This window comes from Daktulosphaira vitifoliae, unplaced genomic scaffold (assembly GCF_025091365.1).
Source record: "Daktulosphaira vitifoliae isolate Bord-2020 unplaced genomic scaffold, ASM2509136v1 Scaffold_2, whole genome shotgun sequence".
Classification (NCBI taxonomy): Eukaryota; Metazoa; Arthropoda; class Insecta; order Hemiptera; family Phylloxeridae; genus Daktulosphaira; species Daktulosphaira vitifoliae.
The window spans coordinates 10,692,254-10,701,380 of record NW_026099573.1 but is presented as its reverse complement, the minus strand read 5'-3'; positions in this window follow the sequence as shown (position 1 = coordinate 10,701,380).

Below are 9,127 nucleotides of genomic sequence, written 5' to 3'. Positions count from 1 at the left end.
GTTATTCGTTTTAAACGGGAGACATAATTAAATGTCTTCTGTTTTGCTTTATTTAAACAATATCAATTTTTTGTGTTTTTCGGTGTTCAAATGTCATTGACAATTGTGAACCAATATTTCCGAATTTATTGACAGTTTTATATCAAGAGGGAAAGTTTGTAGCAAGGAAATGACATCACCAATGTGTCATCACCAGGCTGTGTATAAAAATATTAATACCTTCAAAAGTGCTGATCCAAATGTCGTTATCAATCGTTATTATTTTCTTAATTTGATCATTTTCTATTTTATAAGTTAGTTAAATGAATATGTTACTTTTTAAATACATAAAGTTGATTTATGTTTGTTTTAAAACATACTTATACCTATTTTGCAACATAATAATTATATTCATGCAGCTTTGTCAAAAAATCTAAATAGGAAAATTTGAATTTCTATTTACAATCAATTTTATTTTTTAACTTCGATACGAACCTGAAATGGTATTGGTTTGTGGTGGTGTGCATATTTTTATGACTGTCTCAGTTCTCATTACTGAGATTTTTTCTGATTTTAATTATCAATACGCCAAAAGAACTCGATTTCAAGCTAGTTAAACTTATCTTCTTCGATTAATAGAATAAATCCTTTCAATTTCAGAAGTTTAAAAAATATCTCAAAATTACACAATCTTAAAAAACGTAATTTTCAAAAACAAAAAAATGTTTTTCATTTTTAAACTGCTAAAACTTATATTTTTCAAAACACTGAAACTAATGAAATTTAATAGAGTATACTAGAAAGAATTAACTTTTTGTATGTTTTTTTATTGAATTTCTGATAAAAAGCCTAAGCCTAAAGAGACCACTTACTAAATTATAGCATATATTATTCAAATAAATTTTTTGGGAGATCTCTAACTGATGTTAAATTAAAGATTTTAAATATACTGCTTATAAAAAAATGTTTGTTTGACAATTGTCATATTGGTAATTCTACTATGAGAAATGGGCTCTAAAAGTAAATAATATCGCAATTAAAAGAAAAAAAACAATTGTTTTGACTAATTTTGAACTCTTAAAATTTTTTATTTTTTTTTATTGTAGTTTAACTTTAATTAAATTTAATCTGTTAAAAACATTTAACAGATTCACATTGTAACGTATCATTACGATAATAATGTCATTGACTATCAGGAATCATTCTAACTTGTCCATGTCTCTACTAAGGTGGTTGTTTTTTGCAATTAAAGTGATAGAAATAAATGTAGTCTAAAGCGCGTATTTATTATCAATTTAACATCTCTAATTCTCTTACACTAATCATTCTGCTAAGAAAATTAATTTGGGTATTTTTCATTATCATGTATAACTTGATTTATCAATTTTAAAATACCCTTTTAATTCATCCCTTTTATGTTGTTAGGGTGTTAATTTTATTATTTTTTAATATATATGAATAATTTTTATATTTTATAAACAGCGTGATTTAATTATACTACCACTCATTTTTTTGTTAAATAATAACATTTTCATAAAAATGTACATATTCAAATTTGATTTATATTTATGAACTATAGTAAATATGAATTGAATTGTAGGAAAAAATTATTTTTAAGTTTAGATTTTCGATGTAATTTTCAAAGTTTAAATGGAAACCTATATTTCTTTTTTTTTTTAGTATTAAATAAAAAATAGCCAATAAAAATATTTGACTAATCGATAACTATTTATATACTATTGCTTTTTGAGTTAATATAATTTTTTATTATAGGTGAGCCAAATACGCAACATAAAAAAATCCTTATTTGTGTGATATGGTAAAAACAGAGCATTTGTTTTTTAATAAATTATACAGTTTTAGACACGATAAAAGCATATTGTTTTATTAACAGTCTCTAATAAAATAAAAATACATAATTTTGTTTTTTCCAAGCTACAAAAATGTCATTTTAAAATCTTGTTCTCACAGACAATTTTGATCGGACGATAACAACTTTAAGATAAGCAGCAACTAATTATTGCTTACAGGGCAAAATTTTAAAATGCTTCCGTATAAAACTATAAATTATTTTAATTTACTATTTTAGTGGATTAAGCTTGAAAACATTTTCATATTACAATAAACATTGTGTTCTTTTATCTTTTCATAATTATTTTATGAACATTTGTTATTTTATTTGATTAACTACATTTTTAAAGCTATTAATTTTATTTAAATCTGAAATTTTTTATAATTATACAAAAAAAAATGATGAGCAACATATTAATATTTGCACGCAACGTGTAAAGAAACATGACATCTTATTATATAATAGAACAAGGAAAAAACACTCTTCTGGAAAAACTACTTAGCGTGCTCAGATTTTCAAAATTTTTTTTTTCAATGAAAATACTCAGTCACCAGACTTCGGGAAAATTATTGGCAAAGGTCGGAAAACTTTTGCCGCTCGCCCGCGAGTGTTTTAAAATTTCGACCGTTTTCGAGAAAAACGCTTGCTGACACCAGCGTTTTACGACTTAAAATTTGAAATTTTCATCAGACCCGGCCAATGACATTCCTGAGATGTAATAAAAAAATCAATTCAATCCGTTTATTTTCCACCGTTTTACGAACTTTAGCTAGGGTTAGGTCAATTGTTTATTTTTGTATATAGTCCAATGAGTTATCCATCAAGTTACTACCATACAAAAAATCAAAATCTTCGGCAATCTCAGACATTTTTCAAATCGATTTTTAGTTCAGTAAGAATTCGGTCATAAAATTTACATATATCTTTTATTGAGGTAATATTTGCATATCTCGTCTTCAATTAATTCAAAGTTTAATTTTTTACGTTCCTCTTTCGTTTTTCAGGAAAAATTGCTTTAATATCGTGATCATTAGCTAACACTTTTCCGTATTCAGATGACTTATAATACTCAAAAAAAAAAACACTTACATTATATATTTTACAGCCCGGTTTTTCATCAAATTGTTCCTTTGTCATATGTATCGATCGATAAAAATATCCAGTTCAACAAATATTTTTAAGTAGCAAAATATTATTATAAGTATCAATTAAATACAATATTCGACCAATTAACCAAAGTACCAATAAATCTAAATTACATTGAAGTTGCACACAAAACATAACAGATATCACAATTTTTAACAAAAATTATTCATTTTACGATTTTGTGTCCTCCAGGATTTTGCGCCCGGGGATAAACACCGCCCCCCCCCACATTGAAACCGCCCTGAAGATAAGTAATTAATGAGTCAGAAGAATTTTAATACATAGAGTTGATATGTAGTCCAGGCGTGAGGTATTTACTCCATAAATACTTATCCTAAAGTTACTATCAACCAATAAATATTTTTTGAAATCTTATATTTGATTTTAAAAATGACTAATACTATGTTAAAGAATGACATTTCATTAAATTGTATACAATTTGTTTACAAAAATTACAAATTTTTGCTTATAAATTTATTTATTTATTTTAATTTCAAGTAGTTTTATGTTAGTAAATGGGTTTTATTGATTAATTTTAATTTTTACTCCATTACAAGACCATAACCTAAAATTTGAAATTTTAAGTTAAAAATATATTTGTCAAAATAAAATTTAATGATGTATTAAAAATTTTACGAATGTAAAGTAATTTTTATTTTAGTGTTATAATTTTATTTTTTAACACATCTGTTGATTATAATAAAAATTTAATACTGTTTGAATTTTAGGAAATTGTGTAAACCCTATCATTTTTCATTGCTATTATTTTCCTGTCATTAAACAAATTAAAAATAAAGCAAGCTTTATATAACCTTTAGATCAATACACAATATTTCAGACAATTGCATTTGGATAAACATTATAATTTCAATAACGAGCTCAAACGATTATAAATAATTTTAAAATAAAGTTTTTTAATTAAAAAAGAAATAGTTTTTCATATGATTTTTAAGTCTCCATAGTATCTTTGGTTATAACTGTATTTTCAAAAAAAGCATGTAATCTGCAAGTCAAATATTTAAAGTGATCATAATGCCAATAATTTGTCATATGGTCAAAAAATTATTTTACTATAAAGAGAAAACTAAAAATATATCGGCATTAACTATTTTATCACAAGTTCAATTTTTATTAGTAATACTATAAACATTTGAATTCCTGACGACATGCTATTTTTATAAATCCAATCATTAATTAAAATATTGCGGGAGCTTAAAAATTTTATCAAATTTTTGTCTTAATAATATTTTAATAAAAATATTTTTTTGAAAAATGATTAATAATTATAATTTTTTTTATCGATTATAACTTACATAAAATATAGTTCATAAAAATCGCCATAAAAGAATTCCAATACACTTCAAAAAAATACAAAAAATATTATTTTTTCAAAATTTCTATATATTATTAAAAATTATACTGTTTACTCTTATTTAACTTTTAAAGATATTATTGATATAGACACGCAGATGTTATTGTTTTTATAACTAGTCATTTTACCGTCATAATCATCCTCTCGACTAGGTATAAAAATTTTATCATTTAAATTAAGCCATAGAAATGCTCATATTATAATAAAGCCATAGAAATGCTCATATTATAATAAAGCCATAGAAATGCTTAACAATAACAAATATAAGAAATTTTATTGAAATTCATAGAAAAAATATATATTTTTCTAGAAATTTCAATTAAATTTCTAAATTTGTCTTTATAAGAACTTTTCTATATACTTTTAAGAAATTAAAAATTATATAATATATTTTAATTATAAAAGAGTAGTTATTCGTTAAGCAGTAACCAAAATTGCAAAAAATATTTATGAAATAGATGTTTATAATTTTTTTCACATTTAGTGTTTTTTTTAAATCTTTTTGGTGCATATAAAAGTTCTTAAAACAATACTTTTAAGAGCTCATTATAGCGTTTTAAATAACTCATTTTAGTACTGCATATTATAAGCTCTGATAGTATGTATCTACAGTACAAAAATGTGTGATTATTTTTATTTATACATAAAATAAATTATGTTTAACGTAATTTAATGTTTTAAAACTTTGTACTCGTCTTTAGTTTAAGTGAATCACTTCTACCGGTTATCTGCCCAAATATTCAGAAAAATATTTTTCAATTTTTAAAAAAGGTTGGAGGTCAGACTTTAGTAGGGTGGTAATAATTTTTACAAAAACGTAATTTCATGTCACTTTGGAGAACTATCTAAGAGAAAAACGTTACACTTTTTAAATATTTTTAATATTCAAATAATTTTTTTAATTTTATAGAAAATTCATAATTTTTGGGATAAAAGAGTAACTACATTACAACATATTTATAATATTTAATATTTTGAAAAAGTTTAAAACTAAATTTTATTTAAAATACAGTTGAAACCATGAATCTATGTAAATTAAAAAAAAAACTATTTAAATTTATAAACAATAAAGTTTTTTGTTTTTATTTTTAAGTTGAAGCAAGCCCTAATTAACAAATTAGTGGCTCCCGTATAAAATTGTTCAAAAATTGTCATTAACTGTGTCGTCAAAGATTTGCTATATTAATTTTATTTTTTTTATAGTTTTTTGATAATTAGACAAATTTTATTTCTCTCAAATTATGATAAATTGTGTACAACTTAATAATTTCGGGAGCACCCTTCGAGTGGGGCGTGTTATATGTACCAAAGCCCTTCCAGAATATGTCATTGAGCTGAGTAGTAGAACCAAACTGATGTTTTATTGTAAACCTCTTCTGTTCAAAATATGTTCTTTGTTTATTATGATAACTTACTTTTATAATAAAACTTATACTATTTTCGAATTAGTGATCCTTGAATAATTTATATGAAAGTATATTATTAATATGTGCCTGCAGGTTTAAATGTTCTTCGGATTCGTTTATACTTAATTATTCACTCGAAGTGCTACTGCTGCGGATAAGCATCTAGAAGTTAAATATTTTTAACAGCATTCAATAATCCAGTAGCCAAGTCGGCCACAAATCTCACACGGTATTTACCCAGCAGCGTGGCGCTGTTATTATTAAATTATATTAATAAAAGTATAATTTTCTTGTCATATGTTATCGATCAAACCACGAACTCGACAAACCAAATTGAGATAATACATGATTACAGTGCAGATATTTAACCGTAAATCAAATGATGATTTTGTAATGAAGTACAATTTAACATAGTTAATAACACTATAATGATCGTTAATACTACGGTATTAATTCAAAATAAATAAAAATAATATCAATAACAACAATGTCAACAGGCAATCATCAATCGTTTATAAATGAATCGACTTAATAAACAATTTACAGCCGAATACACAAACACAAATGGTTGGACACGTTCCCAGAGAGTGTGTTTAACCAAAACTTTTAAAACTCAAAAATCGTTCGATCGGAAGACAGTCAATTGTTAATTAGCATTGATGCACTCGCTAATTGTATTGCTATTGCAAATGGATGAACTCTGCTGATATTACACATTGCGACTACCTACTCTGATATGGATTTTCATAGAAGGATGTTTTCAACTACAAAACAATTTTACACTTCCTTATCATTTTACTTCGGTCAAACGAACAATCGTATGTCATACCGAAACACTATAATTTATATCAGTCACGTCCGCTCCAATATAATTGCTACGTTTCTCTCTTCGGGGCAGATGTTACGGACCTTGTGTTCGTTTTATTGAATCGAAGATTTATACGTTTTCGTTTTATCTCTGGTTACATTATTATTCAGCATCCGTACTTGGAGCGACGGCTAAATCTTTCATTAAATGATATTACTTAAGAAAAGATAGCGCTTGTAATCGGAACGCTCGTGCAATTATGTCGAGTCAACCGCTGCTGATAGATAGCCCGAGGACGTGTCGTTAAGCCTAATCTAAAACCGATTAATTTTGAATTGAGTCGAAACCGATAAATTTGTCAAACGGTCTTAATTATGTTAACACGGCCGCATGTGACAATGATCGTTTATTAATCGTCTCTGGCCCCGAACACTACGAAAACGAGATGGCTACGACAAACTGATAAGAATATTCCACGATATCTGTTTTCGATTTCCACGTTGTAACTACTCTCTTCACAATTCGTCGGCCGCTTTAAATGCGACTCGGGATTCGTGTTAATGTTTTTAATCAATCGCTTAACTCGACAGTATTGTCGATCGAGATAATCTTAACTAGTTATTAATTGTGATTTAACCGGATGATTATCATTAACCCCTCGCGTGAATGGTAAACACAACGAAAGAGAATTGCGTTTCACAGAAACGGATACATCTCGAATGCATTGTGGCGATTCCATTGCAATCCGACGGACGCCATTATCAGGTGCTCGACATCCGACTGCTAATTCTTGTGCGTTTCACACACACACGCACGCGATCCACGAGACGTGCAACAGTGACGTCGGCACTACCCAAAGAGCCAAAGGTGGTACACGGCGTACAACAAACACTCACTCGTACAAACGGATATTGAGTTTTTTTATGATCTATAATTATTATGGTAACTATCTTTCCCCCAATAATTATTGTTATTGCTGTATGTGAATGTGCGCGCGAGACGACGACGACGAAAGACGACGGCTGTTGCGCAAGAAAAACTACCGAGAGCCGGCAGGTAAGTTAATAGCATTGTCAGAGTGGCCCCGGGCGTCTGCGATGGCTCCAGCGCCGCCGCCGTCGCCACCACGTAACCCCTCCCCCCGGCCGGTCATCTAGACAGTCCCACGGACGCAAAGAAAAACACGGGACGAAAAAAATAAAAAACGTATGTGCTTACACGTATGCAGACGAACGAAAAGGACTGACGTCGTCGGGGGGTGCAGTGTAATACGTATTTCTGTGCGTACGTAATAATAGATATCTGACACATAATAATACTAGTGCGTTTCAAAACCATTGTTTAAAAATAATCGTCGAGGTCGTTGTTATTTTTATTATTACTATTATTATTATTTTTATATTTTAAATATTGTTTTACATATTATATCGGCGGACAGCGTTTAACACGTCCGATAGTAATAATAACGACGATGACGATGATCGTGCCACGATTTTCATTGGACTCGGCGTTTGCCGAGCTCGGCCCATACAACAGGCGGCTACATTGTTTCAAAAACTTTATGGTCGTTATTATCGCGTTGGAAATAATGAAAAACCAGAAGTCGTTAAACTGTTCCGGAGCGCCACCAAAGGGTCGCAGACGGCGACTGTATGTCGGCCGACAAAAGGCGTCCAGCGGTACTCCGGGGGCTGTTCGCACATGTCGAGGCGACGCTCGGCCAAAGTGCATATTATAATTTACTTTGTTTTCTTATCGTATAATTACGCGGGACAGCCGAGAAAGGATATTGATAGTCGTGAATTTATTTGATCGGCGCAGTTTATCCGGCGCTTAGACAAAATTACACTGTTATTATGTAAAGGATTACAGTCAGTTTATTAAAATAATAGCGACGCCACCGCCACACGTAACGAGCGCAATGGAAATGGTTTTTTATTTTAATGTATTTCTTCGGTCTCGGTGGGAGGAACTCGTGCGTAATACATTGTAATACATTATAATTGTATCTATTAACACGGATTGTGACATTTATTTGCAAAAAATATATACATCTTTATAAGCAAATACATATCATATTTGGTATTTTTTTTAAAATTATTGTTTCATTATTTTTAATCCGGTTCACGACACCCGACTATATTTGTTTCAACGGCAATATTTTATCAATAAAATATTTCTTTTCGGTGTTAAATAAAATTTAAATGTTTCTGAACAGTAAATCATTATTTTTCAAAACGTTTTTTATTTGGTTGTGTACATATCTTATTTACGTGGATAATGCTATTATAAAANTAAATGTTTCTGAACAGTAAATCATTATTTTTCAAAACGTTTTTTATTTGGTTGTGTACATATCTTATTTACGTGGATAATGCGATTATAAAGCTATTAAAACCTATTAATGTATGGAAAAAGTCTATACATTTGTTATATTTTTACATAGATCTTTATTTACATAAATTTATTGCATGTTACTTCACATGCAATAAACACTAATCGAAATCATTAAATCATTGAAGCAGTATAATCAATTTGTAATAATAAAACATTTTCAATAAACT